The 22,461-nt window shown below is 43.5% G+C and overlaps 1 long non-coding RNA gene across 1 annotated transcript in view; it reads right to left on the bottom strand.

The window, feature by feature from the left end:
- LOC137622019 (uncharacterized) overlaps positions 1-22,461 on the bottom strand; it is a 46,451-nt gene that overhangs the window by 23,684 nt on the left and 306 nt on the right. The window contains exon 2 of the long non-coding RNA XR_011040324.1: positions 3,866-3,991. This is a non-coding gene — a long non-coding RNA (uncharacterized lncRNA). The remainder of the gene's footprint in view (positions 1-3,865; positions 3,992-22,461) is intronic.

Genomic DNA, 22,461 nt, shown 5'->3' with positions numbered 1-22,461 from the left:
TAGAAGAAATCAGCGAGGGTGCAGAACCAGATGGTGAGGTTGCGCGCAAGGGCGAACGCTCGTGGGCGGGCACAGGAGACTTCTCGAGGGCGCGCGGGCGCGCAGAAACTCGATCAAGTCTTGAAGTCTCACCTGTGATGGTGCGCAGGCGATGGCTTACGCGTGGGCGAGCTCTGAGGGAGAGCAGGTGATAGTCGGTGAGGAGGCGAAGGAATAATCTCCTTGCCTGCGCCCAGATCCGGAAATCGTGGGCGCGAGGACGAACGTTGGCGCGCATTGCGCACATCAGGAAAGGGCACGCAAATGTGCACTGGCGAGCAGGCTATCGTGGGCGTTCAGCGAAGAATAATCTCCTTGCCTGCGCCCAGATCCGAAGATCGTGGGCGCGTGGGCGACGTTGGCGCGCATTGCGCACATCAGGAAAGGGCGCGCAGGCGATCGTGGGCGTTCAGTAGACCGTTGGCGCGCATGGCGCATAGCAGGAACATGGCGCGCAGATGTGCGCTGGCGAGCTGAAGAGTGCTGGCGCACAGAAGGTCTCAGAAGCGCAGGTGAGCGCTGGCGATCAGGAGATCTATGGCGAGACTCGGCTACAGGAGATCACTGGAGAGTTGACTCAGCAGTAGTCTGGCCCACAGCAGGAGAGAGATTGCGCGCTACTGCGCTCACGCGCAGGAGAACGTGGTTGCACAGGTAAAACCTGGCACTTAAGGGACTTACTCACATTGTGAGGTAAGCCCTTTGCCCCGAAGGAACTGGTGCCTGTTGGATAACGAGGTGTGTTGGCGCCCACTGCGCATCTGCGTCCAGGAACGGAGATGGAAGACAAGAAGGTCTGGAAGGCGTCGGAGATCGCGAACGATCTGCCGAAAGTTCTAGCGATGCAGCAGCAACGGTCTGCTCTCGTCGAGGAGGATCCTCTGCGGGGACGTCGGAGGCAAAGATGAAGACGACCACGGACAGGAGCACCATCATCAGTCCTCCGAAGAGGAATCTCTGTTAGTGAATTCCCCCGAGGGGGAGAAGCACTCGCAGGAGAGACCGTTGGACTCAGCTGCCCCCCTCGAAGGATGTTCGGAGGGGGGAACTGAGCCTTCAGCAACATCAGCAACAACAGCAGGGGGAGTCCTCCAAAGAGGAGTCTCTATGAGTGTCCTCTCTCGCGAACGAGAGAGGTGAACACTTCGTAGAAGAGACAAGAAGAAACTGATGATGGCCCCCTTAGGGCCGTTGGATCAGCAAGCTGACCTATAAGGAGTAATCCTCTGAAGAGGAGCTCCTGCAGCTGCTCAGCCCCTTGAGCGTAGCTGCAAGTGCGACCACTCAGCCCCAAGAGCATAGTCGCACGAATTCCATGGTCCGGCCTTGCAACCGCTCAGCCCCTTGAGCATGGTTACAAAAGCGGTCGCTCAGCACCAAGAGCATAACCGCCCGAGGACCAGGAAAAACCCAACCAGGAATTATAAAGGTAAGAGAAGTCTTCCCCCCCCCCCCCTTGAAGGGAAAAAAAACTCAAACCTGGGAAGGGAACCTCCCTCGGAAGGGAAGTTACCCACCCATGGAGGCGAACCTCCTGAGCGTTCTAAGATGAACTAAGGAGCTGACAGTTGTCACGGGAGAACTTCTAGGAGAAGGGAACACGCCCATGACGAAGGCCTAGGCAGCAACAGCAGACTCCCCAGGCCCAAACAGGACAGCTCTGCTTCGTTGGCACAATAGGCAAACGAAACACTAGATGGTTAACTGTGAAAATAAAATAAATAATTAGTTAACATTCATTCCCCCGGGGGAACTCCGAACAGGAACCCCGAGGGAAAAGAAACAGCACAAACACTGAAAAGGAAACTTACTGTATTTCTATGCTCAAATATATACATAAACATAATGTTTATACAGTATATATATTAAGTATAAGAAAAGTAAGTAATTAAGTAAAGACAAAACATTAATGGCTACCATGCGAGGGCGGGAGCAGACACATCTGCACACCGTCCGAGCCAAAAGCGAAGTGAATCAGTTCACCGGTGTGAGGGGGGAGGGGTAGATAGCTACCCCTCCCCTACCCCCTCGCTAGCTAGCAAGAGGGTAGTTAACCCTCGTTAAAAATCTAATGGCTCGTCATTTCGGCTACGCCGAAAGTAATACCCCATGTAAATAGCGTGGTTTGTATTTCGGTTACGGAAAAAATTTCAATATATAACAACGTCAAATATTGTTAACCCCATTTTTGCCATTAAAAATTCCAAGGGTAATTGTTCTTCATGGGACTCTCCTTCCACTACCACCTTTGTCAAACTATTGTCAAGGTAATCAAAAGTAATACTATTTGATATAGCCAGAGTTACTGTTGAATTAATTAATCTCAGGTTACTGTACCTAAAAGTTTCAAATGCTGTATACTTAATCCACCACATTTATGCCAGTAATAATTCAAAGGCTAATCGTTCATGTAACCGTCCTTCCATATTACCTTTGTCAAACCATTGTCAAGGTAATCAAGGAGTAAAACTATTTGATATGGCTCAGTTCCTGTTGAACTAATTCATCACGTTACTATAGTATACCCAAGATGCAATCAAACTACTGTACCACATTTTTATACAATTTTCCAAGCACCACGCACCAAATGGAACTGCATTCTTATTATGACTTTACCCCTACAATACTGCAATGCACTAATTTTGAAGGAAATTTCCCGGGGTATATCACTTATTTGCCAATTATTTATGACTCAAATCCTGCACTATAAACTCCTAGCTGTGTCTTTTCTTTTCTAAGTAAATTTGGGTCATAGCCTGGCGAGTATAAAGTAAAAATTTGCGAAGTTAGTAAATTTGGAAGGAATTTGGAAGAGGTAAAGTAGAAACTAAGAAGTTGTGTTACTGCTCTGAAGTATGCACCAAAGATGGGGATGATTATGACCACCTGACATGAGCTCCTTTAAGCCGACTTGACAACAAACCTTTTGACTTTAACCGAATGAGGCATGATATAATAGCCTAACAGCACTGACTTTCCAATCTATTATAATATAATAAAGTAAAGAAACCAACCCTAGGTGTTTTTCCTCTATACAGGTACTATCACAATACAACATTTCCTTAAGTGCCTCATTGCAAAGGAAGTCAAAGCCAGCGGTGAAGAACTGGCTACTGATAGTAGGTTAGTCATCTCTCCCCCTCCCCTCACTACACCTTGAAAAGACTGTTGCGAACGCACCATTTCACAAATTCAATAGCCAGTTCTTCCTTTACCTATGGCTTGCTTCCTTACAAGGATGTAAAAAAAAAATGGATAGTAATAAAATCATCTGATATTCCTGAGAAAAGAAATTATTTCATTACCAATTCAAAATTATTGCAGAGGCTAGACTGACAGCATTGCAATGAGTACCTTAAAGCTAATATTAAGATAACTAACTCCTGCAAATTAACATGTAACTTTAAATCCACTTTGCCATTTAAGGCACCAGGACTTTTAGCAATCAGCTTTTCCAACAAAGGTTGGAACTTCAGCAACTGCATCATTACCTTTTTCCCAAAAACTCAAAATACTAAAATTCCACAACAGGAGAATTTTATTCATTCCTATTATTCAACTAACATGGCAATGATCTAAGTGCACTACATCATTAACCACCAAATAAAATTTATTAGATTTAAGGCACATATCACTATAGCAGTACTGTGCTCTATTAGAATATTCTGAAGACTAAGTTTAAATTTAAAGTTCATACAAAATACTTCATTAGCCATGTAGCTAAGAAGATATAAATTACAACAGCCATGGATATATAAATGCTAATGTGCATTATTTATAAAAACAATCCAACTTACATTTAGTTAAAGTCAAAAAAACAGTTTACCTTTACTACTTCAATGTCAGCTTCAACATATCCACGATTGGATTATACAGCAGTATCAATAAGTGTTCTTTCCTCCATACGCCCATGAAGTTCTGTCATTGCTAATTCATGTAGTCTTACAAATACCTGTAGGATGGTAAGAAAGGGTAACCAAACTATTTTGGAAACTTGGGTTATACTTAATGCTAGGATCTTCTCTGGTACAACAATTATCTTTGTGCATAACCAACAAATTCAGTTAAAATAGCATAATTACTAAACTATTTAAAATTGATCCATGTTATACACCTTCAGCGGAAAATCTAATTGGGCCAGTATTTCAGCAAAATAAAATTGATATAAGACATAAGGTGAAGATGGAGAGTATTGGCATAAATTTTAGAGCTGCTAAGTAACTAATAACATTGAGTAATTTTTTTCAAAACCCTTTACTGAATAACATTAACTGAATCTGAGCAGTCTTCAACTTAAAGCATTCTCTTTACCAATTTCACTTTCATTCTAGCCACGTGACATTTACACCTATCACCTATATTAAAACTATTACAGTCCTAGTATAACAGTTTTGACAAAAACTGGTTATGTTGCAAGTTTACTGTTTCAAGACAAGCTTTTAAATTTTCAAAACTAGATATTTGGAGAAAAGGATTAGGACATCTTTTCAAACATGTCCTTAAGGGGACTGACCGCCATGGTGTTTTGACATACCAACCTTCAGAAATCGAAAATCATTTCAAGGCTTCTATGTATGCAGAAACATAACGTACATGCTCTCTAGAAGTTTCAGCCAATTATTTTTACAAATAATGAAAATAGGCACAGATGGTGTTTGGGAAACTAGAACTCATCAGTGCTGGCACAACGGTAAAATATGCAGTTATAAAGTCATTTGGTTCTTTCATAGTTTATTTGTACATGGTGTTCATTCCTCCAGACACCACTGCCCTCATTCACCCTATGTGCCAGGGGACTAATTTCTGTCAGTTTATGTGCCACTGAGATGCTTGTTTTGTGCCAAATAATTTTCTTACTTAATTTACTTTAGGTAAACAGTTAGTAGCAGTGTGGCAGGCAAGTCTCACCCACCTGATAGAACAACCCTCACTCTCACTGACCTTTGCCCTAAGTGCTTTCATGGGTGGTCAAGGCAGGCCAAGCAACTTAAAGGTCTCAGGTTTGTACTTCGGAGTTAATTTTTTTTTTTTTTCTTTTTTTTGTTCCAACACAACACAAAAACTACACTTTAAGAGGAAGTTCCTATGACCAAAATTGGCTTTGTTAGCTGACATGATAACTTGACCACTTCGCAAATACGCATAGTGCAATATGCACCGGTTACCAAAACATAGGAGCAGTAATTTAATGTTTAATTGCTAGCCACGGCAGAAAAAACGCAAGTGTGAATAATTAGTTTATTAACCAACATACTCGTAGAGCAAGGCTCGTTGTAAAATAAGGATACGGTAATATACTTGCCCACTCAACGAACGCGCATAGAGCAATATGTATCGCTTGCCAAAACATAGGAGCAGTGATGTAATGTTTAATTGCGAGCAAAGGGATACACGGCGGAACAAAAATCAGTATGTGAATAATTAATGTTAGTTCATTAACCAACACACTCGTAGATACAAGTATTAAGGGAAATTTATTTTCGATAGGAAACGGGGCTCGGATGAAAACGGGACTGAGAGAGTTTTCGTACGTGTTAACTTTTGCATAAAAAAAACATTTTGTTGGCTTTTTGTGTTTTATTGGTTTCTGCCAATATTCCCCAAATTACTGTTGGATCACGATAGGCCTTTTTTTTTTTTTTTTTTTTTTTTTTTTGTAAAATCAATATGGATATCTTTAATTTTAGATTATAAGTTCAAGCTTCATTAATCGCAGGCTACCTGGTATTTGGTTCCTTTTAAATATCTTGTCTAATCAACATCATATGGACGTTAGCCGGTATTTATGTAATTCAGCTAAGGTTATAATGTACTTTCATATTAAACCTTTTAGAATACAGCGTTGTGGTTTTTGGGTTTTAATCTATTTTACTTTAGCGTGACTTCTTGAAAGTGCAGTTTTAGTTACGATATTAGAACTCACATAATTGACAAGACTTTTAAGGTAGGCTAATATTACGATACTCCTGCCCAGCCATTTTTGCAAGAAAACCATTTTGTATTATTCTTGTAAAACACAGGGTAAACTTTACTAAGAAAGAAATTGGGGAATATACAAACACTTTTTTCCAAAAATTACCTTTAATTCCCTCGCAAATAAATAGTTAAAATATACCCTAATGCAGTATATGCTATGGTTATGGGGACACCCAGTGGGAACCAGGGGTTTTGGATGGGGAAAATTCACTGGCGAATCAATAAATAATGGTAAAATGACAAATTCGTAGATAATTTGTATTTTTCCTAATGATACAAACCTTAGCTATTTATTTAGGGGTATTACTTTCTGCGAAGCTGAAATGACGAGCCATTAAAATTTAGAGATGGTTAACTACCCATACCGCTAGTTAGCGGGGGTAGCTTGCTACCACTCCCCCGCTAACACACTGGTGATTTAGCTCACTTTGCTTGGAGGTAAGACTTCAAGGGGGATAGGGCTGGCGGGCAAATTTGTATAAACAGCCAAGGTTTGTATCGTTAGGAAAAATGCAAATTATCTACGAATTTGTCATTTGTTCCTTAACTGAAATACAAACCTACGCTATTTATTTAGGAGTGACTCACCCATTAGGAAGGCTGGACCTGGACCTCTTACATTCTCTGCGACAAGTTCCGGATGTTGACTAGCTCTCAGGTACGGACCTTACTTCCCCGTGGGGCCGTCACCACCTCTATCGACCTTACCGACGCCTATTATCATGTGCCAATAGCTCGAAACTTCTCTCCTTATCTGGGTTTCCGCCTAGGCAGGAAAGCCTTTGCGTTCAAAGTCATGCCCTTCGGCCTCAACATTGATCCCAGGATATTCACGAAACTGGGAGAGACAGAGTTAGAACAACTCAGGAACCAAGGGATACAGATCATTGCTTATCTGGACGGTTGGCTCATTTGGGCCCGGTCTGCCATGAAGGCAACAGAGCTACGAAGGAAGTACTTCGATTTCTCGCCAACCTGGGATTTCGGGTCAATCTCCCAAAGTCCCGCCTGCAACCATCAGGCCACTAAGAATGGTTAGGCATTCAGTGGGACCTTTCGAAGCACACGTTGTCTCTCCCTTCCAAAAAGGTAAGAGAAATAGCTTCCAAGATCAAGAATTTTCTCAAACACAAACAGGTGTCCAGAAGAGCCTTAGAAAGAATCCTCGGCCTTCTCCAATTCACTTCAGTAACAGATCTCCTAATAAAAGCCAAACTCAAAGACATCAATCGAGTTTGGAGAAAGAGAGCTACAGTACCTTTAAGAGACAAGGTCTCAAAGGTCCCCTCTGTCTTGAAAATGAGACTACGCCCATGGTCCGAACCGAAGAACCTCTCCAAATCGGTTCCTCTATAATTCCCACCTCCACAAGTGACATTCCATACAGACGCGTCTCTAAGTGGATGGGGAGATTACTCCGAACATCAGATGTTTCAGGGCTCTTGGTCACCCGCCATGAAACAGTCCCATATCAATGTTCTCGAAGCCATGGCAGTGTTCTTGACCCTGAAGAGACTCTCTCCTCCCAAGTCGACCCACATCAGAGTAGTGTCAGACAGCACAGACGTAGTACACTGCGTCAACAGAGGCGGATCCAAGTCACCCAACCTGAATCAGATCCTGGTCACTATCTTTGCCTGGGCAACAGAAAAGAACTGGTTCCTGTCAGCAACTCACCTAGCGGGAGTCCAGAATGTGAGAGCAGACTCACTATCCAGGACGAAACCACTGGAGTCAGAATGGTCTCTAGACATAATTTCATTCCGGTGGATACTCAGGCTGGTTCCGGGCCTCCAGGTATATCTATTCGCAACTCAGATGAATCACAAACTTCCTTGTTATGTGACCCCAACCCTGGACCCTCAGGCTTATGCCATGGACACATTAACCCTGGATTGGAACCATTGGAAGAAGATTTACCTATTTCCCCCAGTGAATCTTCTAATGAAAGTTTTACACAAACTACGCTCCTTCCGGGGGGCAGTGGCTTTAGTACCACCTCACTGGCCAAAGAACAGTTGATTTCCTCTCCTCCTCGAGTTGAAACTCAGTCCCTTCCGGATCCCGTTCCCCAAACTGACCCAAGTAATCAAAACTCACTGTGTCAGATTCCTCAAGGATAGCCAAAACTCTAACTTTGTGGACTACATGAAGTTTGCAGCTCGTAGAGACGCAAACATTGAACCGGAAAACGTTCTCTTCATCGAATCAGACAAAAGGGACTTGACTATTCGTCAATATGATTCGGCCGTTAAGAACTAGCAGATTTCCTAAGAGTTCAGACCATACTCGTATGTCTCCGAATTTAGCCATCTCTTTCTTGAGGTTCCTATTTGACAAAGGCCTAACAGCTAGCACTTTAACCACCATCAAGTCAGCTTTGAAGAAGATCTTCCTTGTTGGGTTTAACATTAACCTAGCTGATTCCTATTTCTCATCTATTCCAAAAACATGTGCTAGGCTTCGACCTTTGGTTCGGCCACAAAAGGTCTCTTGGTCTCTAAACGATGTCCTCAAACTTGCGACGGACACGGACAATGAATCCTGCTTTTATATCACTCTTCTTAGGAAGACTTTATTTCTAACGGCTTTGGCCTCAGGTGCTGGAATATCAGAACTAGCAGCTCTCTCACGAAACTCGGAAAACATAGATTTCCTCCCTTCAGCCGAAGTACTCCTTTCTCCAGACAAAGCTTTCCTAGCTTAAAATGAGGATCCGCAAAATAGGTGCTCCCCTCGGAAGATTATCCTTCTTCCCCAGGATCCTTTCTCTGTGTCCAGTCACTACTCTCAGGGCCTTTTTAGCTAGAACTGCCACCCGCTCGTCTGGCCCCTTGGTTATCAGGGAACAAGGAGGTACTATTTCCATTCACGGTATCGGGCAACAAATCCTCTACTTCATTAAACATACTAATCCGGAATCATTTTCACAGGCTCATGATATACGGTCAGTAGATACCTCCATCAATTACTTCCAGAACAGGGACTTTGATGATTTTAAAAAATATACGGGTTGGAAATCCCCTATGGTTTTCAAATGCCACTATCTAAAGAACTTACAGGCCCTTAAATACCCGACGGTGGCAGAGGGGAGTCTTATCTCTCCCCATTAATCTCTTCTTCTTCCTTTCTTCCATCTCTTCTCTTCTCCCTCCTACCCGCCACTCACACCACGTCGCCACTCTCCTGGGTAGTTCGTTAGCCCTATGATATTTACCATGTTTAATTCCTATGGTTTAACTGTTATTGTAGTTACCGTTCCTTTAATGTTTAGATATGCTTAGACATGTAAGGTTTGATGCCTTTTGCGTTTCGACACTCAGTGGATTCCTTGTCTTCATATTTATTTAGCCTTACGTTCCCTATGTTATTTGGCTAGTTGGTAATTTGAGGTTTACTTACATTATTATATTAAATTATTGTCTTACATGGTGTTTGTATTCTCCTCATTATGTTATTACTTTATTGGGCTTGGAAGGCATTCTCTGGTACATTTTCACCGGCCGTCACAGGTCGACCCAGAAAAGGGATTTTGACGAAGGAAAAATCTATTTCTGGGAGAGACCTGTGACGCCCGGTGAAACCCTTCCCGGTTATTTTTGTACAGACCCACCCTTTCCTTGCCAAGCCATATGTTCTTGCAGAAGGATGACCTAGAGGGCGTTCGTGTTGGGTGACGGTGGCGTGGTCCAAGTGTGGTTTCTGGGGCCTTTGTTACGGCCCTTCCCTTTGCTGAAGGAATTATCTAAATGGAAGACAGCCTGTGAATAGTGGTTTTCACACGCCCCTGATGTACTGTATACACGACACCCACGAGGTGCTCGCGCGAGGGTAGTAACCTCTGCATTCCATGCTTTTATCTTTCTCTGGTATATTTGGAAGATTTATATCAGAAAAGTGTAAAGAAGGACCCTTTTCACCGGGCGTCACAGATCTCTCCCCAGAAATAGATTTTTCCTTCGTCAAAATCCCTTTTAAAATAAAGTCCCTGCGCCTCGCTAAAACCTTGCTAGCAAGCTGTGTATTGAGATATTTAGAAGTGTGACTGTCTGGGTAAAGTTATTCAGTGTCTTTTTGTAAGAAAAACTGTTGTAACCAAGACTTTCTCAATACCACCTCGCCAAGGCATGGGAACGCAACAGTATTAGCTTAATACTAGGTACACAAGGGAGCATGGTTTACCTGCAGTGGTTTGAGGTCAGCTTATGCAGAGAACCCAGGATATTGCTTTCCCCCAAGAGAGGGAGGATGAAGAAAAGAATAAGTCAGTTAAACCTTCTCATTCACGCAGACTAAAACCTGGTAACAGTGCCCTCAACCTTCTGCTACTTGTCCAATGAGGAGCTTGAGGTATACAACCAGCTGTTGTGCAGCCAACACAGGACCGATAGAAATTGCATCGAGTTCCTGTGGGTCACGTCTTGCAGGAGAAAGGTTGTTAAAGTCACCTGGAGCAATCACACCCTTGCTTGTAAAACCTGCATCAGAGTAATCTACTTAGAAGGGCCAGGGGCATAGCTATGCCCCTGACTTCGTGGGTCGACGTGTTGGATGAGGATCTGGATTCAGAGCATAATTGAGGACTCTGTGAATCCAGCAGAGAAGATGTTTTGGTGATCCTCCTCGTCTCTCCCAGTGCTGACGACAAGAGAAGGGAACCGGGTGGTCTGTTGCCGTTCCCTTGAGGTAGAGCCTCAAACCTTACCCCGGGTACAGTAACAGATGATCTGGATCGTCAGTTACTGAGTGGAGACTTACCTAGGATCCATTACCTCCGGAGACTGTGTTTGGCAATATACTCGGGGACGAAACTGAAGGTTGCCTTTCACCCTTCTCATGAATGGCCGATGTCGAACGAGAGACTTGAAGTTCCTCGACTCGTTTGGCCGCTGTCAAAGTGTGTAGGAACACCTGTCTTCTATACCAGGTGAAAATTTGTTGCCTGGTGAAGTGGAACGTAGGGAGGTCTTAGAGACTGGAGAACTTTAACCATGTTCCGAGAGGGAGATTTCAATTCAGACTGGGAAAAGGAAAGTTTGTAAGTCGGCACGAGTTGGGAAATATCTAGCGATGAGGGATGTCCGTTCCTTTCAGTTTGAAGGCGAGGCTCAAGGTTGAGTGATCGTCTTTACCTGCTGAAACTGAAAAGGGAGTCTTTTCCTCCTGCATATACTCAAGGATTTCACTATTGCTGGATTAGAGGTATCGAGTGGAGAAATGCACTTTCCCATGACACCAACCACAGAAGACGTTATACTTTGCCTGGTAGAGTGATGCTGAGGAATTCCTCAGATATCTAGACAACCTCTTCACAACTATTGCAAAAAGCCTCTCTGACAGAGGAGGTACTGGGTAGCCTCAAGGCGTACAATCATAGCAAAGCTATAGCTTGTGGTAGATGTCGAAGTGTAGTTGTCTGTGACGTGGAGGGTTCTCTTGGAGGCTCTATCAGGAGCTGCAGAAGGTTTGGAAACCGTTCTGCGTAATGCAATAGTGGATCTATGAGAGCCCTTCTCTTGGAGGCTCTATCAGGAGCTGCAGAAGGTTTGGAAACCGTTCTGCGTAATGCCATACCAGAGCTACGAGAGCCCTTGAGAGGCTGACCGATGTTCTAGCCTTGTTGAGTACCCTTCTCTTCAGACAAAAACAGGGACAGGACGTAAACGTCGTTGTTGTACCCACCGTTGTTGGCTTGCTTATTGCCAGAGAGCCTTGGGGTCTAGGACTGGGGAGCAGCAGAAGCCTGAGGTCCAGGGGCGTTGCAAACAGATCCATAGATGGAGAACTCCGTAAAGTCAGGATTTTGTCGGCTACAAGGTGATCCAAAGACCATTCGGTACACCTTATCTGAGATACTGTGTACAGATTGTCGGTGAGCACATTCTTCTAGTCTGGAATGAAGCTGGTTGATAGTGGTGCCGAGGGGACTTAGGCCCATCTTAGTATTTATACTGTTAGACGGGAAGGCTGTGAGCAAGTTCCTTCTTGCTTGTTGATGTGAGCCCTTGTGTTGTCGATCTTCATACCACCGAGTGGCCCGTTAGGAACTGACAAGGCTGTCGACGGACCGGAAAGTTGGCTTTCATCTCTTAAGAGATTCAAGAGAGGGTACTTTCGAACTCTGTCCAGAGGCCTGAGGTCATGTGGTGCAGCACTATGGTCCCTCCTCCCTTCTTTTGATGTGTTTAAGCACAGCATCACGTCCGAAGGGTGGGGAAGGATGAGAATGTTATACCAATACGTAGATTCTCGACCGACAACCATCCCTTGAGGTTCGTCCAAACTTCTGGTCCCATGGGGATCAGAATGTCTGGGGAATCAAAGGCCTGATTCCAATCGGACTCAGGCCACCACTGGAGAGAACGAATCCTGAGGTGGCCATTGGAGGCTAGACAGGCCAGTGATGATAGGTGTCCAAGGAAAAATAGTCAGTATGGGCCGGGAGTTCTCGTTTTGGGATGGGTCTTGTGACATTTCTAAGCCTATCTTTGATAAGGTTTTGTGGAGATTGGTGTCTAGAATCATTCCCAGATATAACAATCTACTGAGAGGGAAGTAGGGAAGACTTCCAAAGGTTTACCATGATCACCCGACCGTGGTAAAAAGACTTCAGAAGTTCCATTGCTAACGCAAGGCTGCCACAGTCTCCTAAGGTCAGTCAGTCGTCCAGAAACATAGGAGACGGAAGTTGATCCTGCGAGTCCTGTGGGCGCTGTGTGGAGACCGAAGCACTGAACTGGTGTTTCTTGTTTGTCTAGACTGAATCTCCAATCCTTCCTAAAAGATGGATGGTTTGGGCCTGGAAGTATGCATCCTTTAGGTCTAGTGTGCGCATCAAGACCAGTGGTCTTAGCCCATGTCCAAACTCCTCTAATATGGTGTGGACATCAACCCAAAGGGACAGCTCCTTGCACATCCTTTCGCATGGGAGATTGTTGACGCTGTGGTCTTGACTCGTGGCGGAAAGGATGGGACGCGATACCGTGTAAAGATTCTTCCCCGGGAGAGAACTCCTTGAACTGATAGAAGTAAGACAACGCTTAACCCTACCATGAGCCCTGACAGGATTGATGCTATTCCTTAGAACAGCATTGGCCGGGTGAACATTGATTAATGGTCAACGGCTGGGTCTCGTGGTTACTGTGCAGGGTCGCGAGCAGTCACCTGTAGACAAGCCACTGATGGGGGCTGCCGATTGCGTTAATGGATTGGTGTGATGGCGAACCGCAAGTAATGAGAAGTGTGTTGTATGCCTTCCGATCTAGGGAACCACGGGCAGAGGTTGACTAGTAAGTCTGAGTGACGAACTGCTGGTGAACGATGAACTGCCGATGATCGGTGAATCGGTGATTTGAGAGCCGAAGATAGTAACTGACAGGAAGATGAAGGCTGTCTGGTCAGTCAGCCAAGGAAGGTTGGAGATTAATGAGTTGGTGATCGGCTTGGAGAGCCCTGAGAGACAGCAGAATGGTTTGATGATCGTCAGTTGGTGATCGGTGAGCCATTGATGATCAGCGCTCGATCGGGGAGTGGCGATGGGTGAGCTAGAGATCAGCCAGCTGACGATTGGTTAGTCAGAGATCAGCAAGCTGAGGTCGATGATAGAAGAAAGACAAGCTAGCCACCGCCAATCAGCACACTAGCAATCTGAGATGGTTAGCAATTGGCGAGACAGGAGGTCAATGATCAGAGAGAGATGAGCTAGCAACTAGCGATCTCGTGAACGGCGAGCTAGCGATCGACAAACGGTGATCTAGCAATCAGTCGGTTGATGATTTCTCATTGATGGAAGATTAGCTAGAAATTGGCGATCAGCGGACTAGTGAATGACGGTCAGTGAACCTAGTGATCGGCGTTCTGGTAATTAGAGATTTGCGAGCTAATGATAGGCCATTTGCAACGTTCAGATCGTGTTTGCCGACAGTCGTACCTCCTGAAGAGATAGGGACCAAGGAATCTTCGGGATCTTAAACCCTTCTGTGAAGCCTCTTCCCTCTTTTCTCGGCAGGCATGCTATAATGCGTTTGCGGGGAGGGGAATGGGGCTATGGTGACTTGTCAAAAAGTTTTCATTCTCTTTGCCTCTTGTGCGAGTGCACAGGAGAGTACTGGAGCGTTGGCGCGCAGGATGATGCTGGTGCGCAGTTTCCACTTGATGCGCAGGAGAGCGCTGGTGCGCAGTACAGCAGTACACAGGAGGATGCTGATGCGCAGTTTTCGGTGACTGGAAAGAAGAGCGCTGCCGCGCAGGAGCACTGGCGCGCAGGAGAGCATTGGTGAGCAGGAAAGCGCTGGTGAGCAGGTGAGCACTGGCTCTTTGGCGAGAGCTGGCGCATTGGCAAGCACTGGATCTGAGAATGCAAGTCTGCAGGAGAGCGCTGCCGCTCACCAAGGCGCTGTGCAGGGTGTTACGCAGTCTCCCTAGAAAGCGCAGAAGAGCGCGGGCACGTGAGTGCACAGGATCGTGATGTGTCAGCAGGCAGGAGGGTGCTGGCGCGGGCGGGAGGGTGCTGGCGCGGGCGGGAGGGTGCTGGGGCACAGGTGGACGCAGGTAGGCAAGAGATTGTTGACGAGCAGGAGAACACTGGCGGGCAGGAGAACGCTGGCGTGCAGGAAATCGTTAGAGTGCAGGACAGTGCGGTAGCTGCCATATAGGAGAGCGTTTAGCGAGCAGGAGACCGAAGTTGCGTGGGGGGACGCTGTAGTTTCGGTGAGCTCTGTTGCACCCTTTGGAAGAGCGAACATCCACCGATGGAGATCTCGAACGATCCACAGAAGCGTCCAAGACCAAAGTCCGAGGACTAGCTGCAGCGTCGTCAGGAGAAGGTCCCGGAGCAGATAACGCCCAGAGTTCCGGTGGATCAGCAAGCTGACCTTCAGCAGTAGCAATCCTCCGAAGAGGAGTCTCTGGGTGGCTCCTCTCGCGAACGAGAGAGGTGATCACTTTTAAGGAGAGACTTGCCTAAGACTATGCTCCACCCCTAAAGGAAGAGAGACTCAGCAAGGGGGAGTGTTGTCTAGGCGAAAACAGCAACAGCAGTTGGAGTCGAAGTGATGAAGATGCAGAGAAGTTCTCCCTCGCAAAGGGGAAACAAAACCACACCTGGGGAGGAAAACTCTCCCTCGGAAGGTAAAGTAGTCCAACCTTTGTAGGCAAACCTCCTGGTAGCGCTCAAAGATGATCTGACAAGAGCGCTGCCTGAGGAAGCACAGCCGGATCTAGTTCCTCAAAGATAAAGTGCTGATCAGGTGCTGCCAAAAGCGTACTTCTAAGAGAAGGGATGACGCCCATGATGACGTCCGCTGATGGTCGGCAGTGACAGCAGATTCCCCAGGCACGAACAGAACAGCTCTGCTTCATCGGCTCTCTTAGTCGAACGAAGGGGAACCGCATTGCTAACAAAGGAAAAATAAAATAAATTATGTAACAAAAAACTCTCTTGGGAGGAACACTTAGTCCACGACGGGAAAGGAGACCACCAAGGGAACAAACATAAAATAAGAACTGCGCCCTCCCTTCCCAGGTCGACATCGACGGGAGAAGGGGAAGGGAAAGTAACTGTAACAAAACAAGAATTAAAATTATCTAAATCAGCTAAAAATATTCACCAATAGGAAGAACCACTGATCCTCCGAAGGGAAGTGTTCCTCATGGAGAAAAAGCTGAAAAGTTAAATTACAAACAATTATAATTTCACTTAAAAGACAAATATTAATGCAACTCCAAAAAAGGCGAGGAGGAAGAGTGGTTACAACTGGTCTCCATCCAAGCCAAAAGTAAAGTGGGCTAAATCACCAGTGTGTGAGCAGAAGCGGTAGCAAGATATCCCCCTACCCCTGCTAACTAGCGGTATAGGTAGTTAACCCTCGCTAAATCTTCATGGTTCATCATTTCAGCTTTGCAGAAAGTAATACTGTACCCCTAAATAAATAGCGTAAGTTTGTATTCCAGTTACGGAACAAACTCGCATTTTCTTCTCTTTACATTATTCATGAAAAATAGCTCAAAATATGGTGGATCCTAGGTAAAACTTCAGAAGCATGACGCACTCTGTATTAAGAAAAAAAAAATAAATCACCGACACTGAAAGAGCATTTGAAAAGCTATAAAAAAAAAGTATAGTTTTTTATACGAGAGATTGATCAAGGTGGAATTAAATGAGGTTGAAAAGTTTTTACCTCAAAGTTTTTCTAAGTCGGGAGAGAAGTTTCCTTTACGACAATGTTTACTCTAAATGAGCAGTAAACATATGATTCCTTTACGACAATGTTTACTCTAAATGAGCAGTAAACATATGATGCTTCAACTACTAGCCAAACTGGAATTCAATATAAGAAATGGATGAGTGCTGGCTAGTTTGGTATTTTTCTCTATGTTTAATAGGGACCGATTCATAACAACTTATGCATCGGTGAATTAAAATGTCCATTTTTTACATCCGAGAGACTGAATGGGACTTGTTGTATCGAACCCTTCAAAGTCCCTCTCAGCAACGGAAGCTGGCCACAATTTCTTCCACGCTAAATTAAGAGTTCGTCTTGTGACACCCTGCCATGCATCGTCTATAATTTTCAAACAATGCACGACGTTGAAATGTTCTTTCCAAAATTCCCAAAGGGTGAGATTGGTGTTATCTGTAATATCGAAGCATTTCTAGAACAAATTCTTCGTGTACAGTTTTTTAAAGTTGGAAATAACTTGTTGGTCCATGGGCTGGAGGAGTGGCGTGGGTGTTGAGCGGGAGACGAAGGACCTTGATGAACCTGAATTTATCAAGAATGTCCTCTTCGAGACCAGGAGGGTGACCAGGGGCATTGTCAAGGACCAAGAGACACTTCAATGGCAGGTTTTTCTCGGCCAAATATTTTTTGATGGCTGGACCAAAGCACAGATTAACCCATTCTGTAAAGAAATGCCGGGTAACCAAGCCTTAACATTAGCGCGTCACATCACTTGCAGTTTCTCTTTCAAGATACTTTGGCTCTTGAAAGCAAGTGGGTTTTCAGAGTGGTACACCAGCAGTGGCTTGACCTCACGGTCACCGCTGGTATTGGCACACAAAGCTAGAGTTAACCGGTCCTTCATGGGTTTATGGCCCTGTAGCCTCTTCTTCTCTGCCGTGATGAGTCCTGCTGGGCCTCTTCTTCCAGAAAAGGCCACAGTTGAAGACTTGTTGGGGGATGAAGCCATGTTGGGCGATAACCGAGGCAAAGGTTGTGACGAAGTCTGCCGCGGGTATCGCATCGAAACTTGCCGCTTCCCAGTGCCTCACAACCGAGTGTATCCCAGTCCTTTTCTTGAAATTATCCAGCCAGCCACGACAGGCTTTGAATGTTTCCGCTGGCGTCAAAGTCTCCCCTTTCTCGGGTGCTTGATTCCCTTTCAAGTCATCATAGATTCGACTGGCCTTCTCGCATATGATAGTCTCGGTCACGCTATCTCCCGCCAACTGTTCCTCCTTTATCCAGATCAAAAGAAGCCTCTCCATCTCGTCATGAATACAGTGAGCCCTCGCTACTTCGCGATTCGACCATCGCGGATTCACGACTTCGCGGACTTTTTTCATTAAATACGGCATCCGATTTCATCAGCAAACCACTATTTTTGGGGGAAACATCATTTTATTCTAGAAAATTGCTACTCTTTAAATAGTTAATTGCACATTAAGAAAGCGTGTACTTTTGTTTTTAAATTTTGGGTGTGTTTTAAAAATCGAGTATTGTTGACTTCTTTTTGTTTTACTTTTGGCTGTGATCAGATCAGCTGACGTCTAGCTGCCGGTCTCAAGAATATGCACGTACGAAGTATTGTTTATACCATTTCTTAACTTATTCAAACCATCTATACAGTTGATATTACATAAACACCAATGTGTTATAACCTATCATATTGTTTAATCAATCTCTCTCTCTCTCTCTCTCTCTCTCTCTCTCTCTCTCTCTCTCTCTCTCTCTCTCTCTCTCTCTCTCTCTCTCTCTCTCTCTCTGTTGGCTACTTTTCACTACCTCTTCATTCCTTACCTCTATCTCACTAACAAATGAAATCTTTGTTGCTTCACAAAGTTTCATTTATATTGAAAATCAATGATGATTCAATTTTCCTTACTTTCTCCAATCTCGCACTATGTCACATCGAACGTTATAGCGGTAACTTAATTGTTCGACAACTTTAAAAATCGGCCAAGTACTTGCTTCTTCTCTTACTTTTTTTTTTTTTTTTTTTAGATGGTTTCATAATTGAGGGGGGTACAAGTTGACTTATAACTGAAGTTAGGAAAAGTATTTTGGATATGGAATGGAGAATCATCTTTAGTAACAGTTTAGAATTTTCGTAAATTATCATTCGGTCATTAGCGGCAGTTTGTTATTGTTGATTAAACGCCAAAAAAAAAAAAGAAAAAAAATTGTTTTCCTGCTTTGCTAAGTATGTAGGATTTTATATAGATACGGTAAATAATATTTGTAATAACATATTTACTAAAAGCTTTTAATATCATTATTTATCATTTTCATCATGCGCGTTTAATGCCTTCGTTTGTTTATTACGATCGAAGATGGAGCGTACAGTAAACGAATGGAAGGTTTCAGTTTCAGGCGGCGTCATAAAGAAAAACATTATATAAATGGCATTCATTTCATTTATTTGGAAGTCCTAAGAAAAATTAAATAAAACAAAATCAACATATAATCAATACTTGGTAAGATTGCTGTCGATGCAAAAACTAACCTATACACAGATGTGTAAATGCGTCTGTTTCTTCATTATGATCAGAGATAAACGTAAACAAAACATTGGTTGTCACTTTTTATCGTGCTTTTTGGCGTGTTTAGGAAACGCATGATATAAAATCGCCTTTAATATATGTTCCTGTTTTAGTTTAGGGTACTGTAGTACATGCATTAAGTGTTCTGTACATTAAAGGGTAGTTTGTTAACAGTACTACGTAAAGGGAAGGTTTTAAAAGTCTGAATATACATGTTAAATAAATACGTAAATATGGTGTCCCTACTTCGCGGATTTTCAGCTATCGCGGCCGGGTTTGGAACCTATCTACCCCGATAAACGAGGGTTCACTGTATCACTACGCAGCTTGGAAAGGATGGTTACTCCTTTGGAAGGCTTGGTGTTTTTTATAGCATCCTCCTGCTTGAGAATGGTACATATAGTCAATGTTCTCCTCTTGTAATGGCGCGCCAGCTCGGTCACTCTTACGCCACTCTCATGTTTTGTGATTATTTCATGCTTCATCTCCATTGTCATCATACGCTTTTTCTTCTCACTTCCCTAGTTTGCATTCGCTTGCTTTGGACCCATTGTTTATTAACTTAATTCTGCACTGATTCACACAATAAACACTTAAAAAAGCAAACGATACGGCCGATGCTCGGCGATAACTTTACGCGACGGAGATCCGACGAGAAAGACCGAGTGATGCTGTCCTCGTGATCAGCCTCTCACACACGCAGCCACCTGGCGGCCACATAGGGAACTACAGTACCTCGTATCTCAAATTTTTCCTCGTATTTCAGAATAAAAATTTGCTCGGAACTCACCTCATATCTCAATTTTCTTGTATGCTGGGTCGCTCGTATCTGAAGGTATTACTGTATTTACCAAATGAGCTCTTCAACTTGCTTTCTTATGCAAGCACAATCAATTTCAATTACAGTTTATTAGCTGACAGCTGTGACATCATTATGACGTAATGGTTTCATAAACAATTATGAACGACTTCAGTGGAAAACCAAGTTTTACAAGGATTTCAGCGAACTAATTCAGTTACCGCTTAATGCCACTGGCATCCGTGTTTGATTGAATACTTCTAATAAAGAAGGAAAAACCGGCATTCAGTTCCTTTGAAGTTGTGATACGTGTTGGATGTCAGTCATGGAGTCAACGAATTTAGGGCATTTTCCCGAATTTACGGTAATTTCTCCAAATTTAGGATATCACCCCCGATATTAGGATAATTTCCCCGAACTTAGGTAACAGCCGTTCTTTTGGCTATTTCGACGCCATGGCCAAATTTCATGTTACTCCTGGTGTAGCGAATAATTTTTTAAAAACTCATTGTGTTATCAGTAAAAGGATAGTGTCCCAAGTGCTATTATACTGCAATGCTTCCGTAAGGATTGAAAAAAAAAAAAAAAGTTCTGTTTCAATCATGACGTAAGGAATTATTTGCAATTTACTTTATCATTATGTAAGGATTTATTTAAGATATACTTTGAGTTTGTGACCTGGGAAGGCGGATCTGGCTAGGGGTTGTGACACCGGGAAGGGGGGTACGGGGGGCTTGCCCCATCTACGGGGTTAGGACCTGGGAAGGGGGGTCTGAGTGGGCTTGGCCCCTACTAGGGGTTGTGACCTGGGAACTACGGTAAATAAGGATAAGTTGCCAATAATTCCCAGTAGATAACAGAATGGTTTTTCAGTCATATTTTCATGTGTTTTGAATGAATCTGATGAAGATTAGCGGTGCAAATCAATAGTTTTGGAGTTGGGTATTGACTGCCTCAACTCCACAACCTATGGATAGCCGAGAAAAATCATCAAATTCTTTCAAAACACGTGAAAATATGCCATGAAAACCAAGCTATTATCCAATTTTATTGATAAAACAAGTACTCACGAAAGTGAAAACGCATCGACAACCATTGACATGCATACAACTTACGACGTACCAACACAAAGAGACTTCGAACGCATGGTTCTCAAAGAGCTTCGCTTTCATTTCTTTTAAATGTTTGATAAATAGCTAACCTAACCACCCCTAACCTAACCTAGGATGAAAACAGGTCACTAACCTAAGGGGGGCGGGGTAAGCCCGCCAGAACCACCGTTGCAGGTCACATGAAAAAATAACTAACAATCTTCAGGTAGAGCAGTGCTGGTAGCACACTGTTTGAACACTTTCAGATTTGAATTTGGCTTAAATTTTTTAACAATTATATAATTATTATGATGTTAGTATTTATTTGTGTCTGGGGTTTATGGTATTCAAAATATTGCTGTTATAATGCTATGATTGTGCATAGTATTTTGAGCTATCGAACAAGGCAACTTAAGTAATAATACCCAATAATACCGGCACTACTAGGTTAGATTAGGTGGGTTTGTCAGTTTCTGTACTCTTTAACATACCTCAAAATTGTTATAAATAACCACGTTTTGTGACCTGGGGAGGGGGATCAGGGCTAGTGGCTGTGACCTGGAAACTAAGTTAGGTTAGGTGGGTTTGTTAGGTTTTGTACCTTTGGCAAACCTCAAAAGTGTTAAATCACATTTTGTCCTGTTTTCACACACCCAAAATACCAGGTTTCCACCTGTCTATAAGGATGGGGGGGGGGTCCATAACGGTAGAATGGCTTATTTGCAGTTGAAATACAGGTCAAATACATTAAAAGGACAATTTACTGAAGCTATTTTTTTTTCCACTTTGTATCGTTGTCCCGTGTTCTTCTATAAATTTACCAACCCTTTTCCCATACTTTTCGGTAAAAACCTACTTTTCTTGTATCGATGAGACTTGAAGTTATGATTTTTTCTATAAACTTACCAAAATGAATACCTAAAGGCGAACGAAACCTCTGGAAGGAACAGGTTTAGGCTGTCAAAAAGGGGCAATTTAACAAAATACACGGGGTGTATGCATGATAGCAGCCACCTGTATGTATCATGTCTATCTTTGAATACAGCAGTGTATGGGGGGTCGCAGGGGGGGGGACGTTAGCCCCTTCCCCGTTAGCCAAGTAGGTAAGGACACGACTTGTAGTTTAGGTTAGGGGGGAAAGTTTAAGTTAGTTGATGTGCATTTTTAATAAACGCGTGATATACAAAGGCTCCAAATACACCAAACCTAACATATATTAGAAGGGGCTAGCGTTCGATCCCAAGTATGAGGTAGAAATTTATTTCTATTTGAACACGATGTTGTGTTGATATTTATCCATATTGACTCATTAGGGGTAATTTGAATGAATTACTACCAATTGTGTCACGTGGTGGCCCGGGGAATTGGGTAAAACTCGCTGGTAAGAGACTGATGTCTCGCCAGGTAAATCCTCGGACAGCTGTTAGCGTCAGGTTCCAATTCTTTTATGGGCTCTCGTGGCATGGTTGGTTTCGACCTGGCCTTTCATTAGAAGGGGCTAGCGTTCGATCCCAAGTATGAGGTAGAAATTTATTTCTATTTGAACACGATGTTGTGTTGATATTTATCCATATATATATATATATATATATGTATGTATATAGAAAAAGTAGTTATTTCCCTAGGTTACATTGCCCTGTAATACACTACAATGAAACCATATGGGGATAACAAACACACACAAGATAAAGATTTCTTAAACAATATATATATATATATATATATATATATAAATAACAAACACCCATCCATCCATATACCAAAGGCACTTCCCCCAATTTTGGGGGGTAGCC

This window comes from Palaemon carinicauda, chromosome 28, assembly GCF_036898095.1.
Source record: "Palaemon carinicauda isolate YSFRI2023 chromosome 28, ASM3689809v2, whole genome shotgun sequence".
NCBI lineage: Eukaryota > Metazoa > Arthropoda > Malacostraca > Decapoda > Palaemonidae > Palaemon > Palaemon carinicauda.
This window is presented reverse-complemented; position numbering and strand designations above follow the sequence as displayed.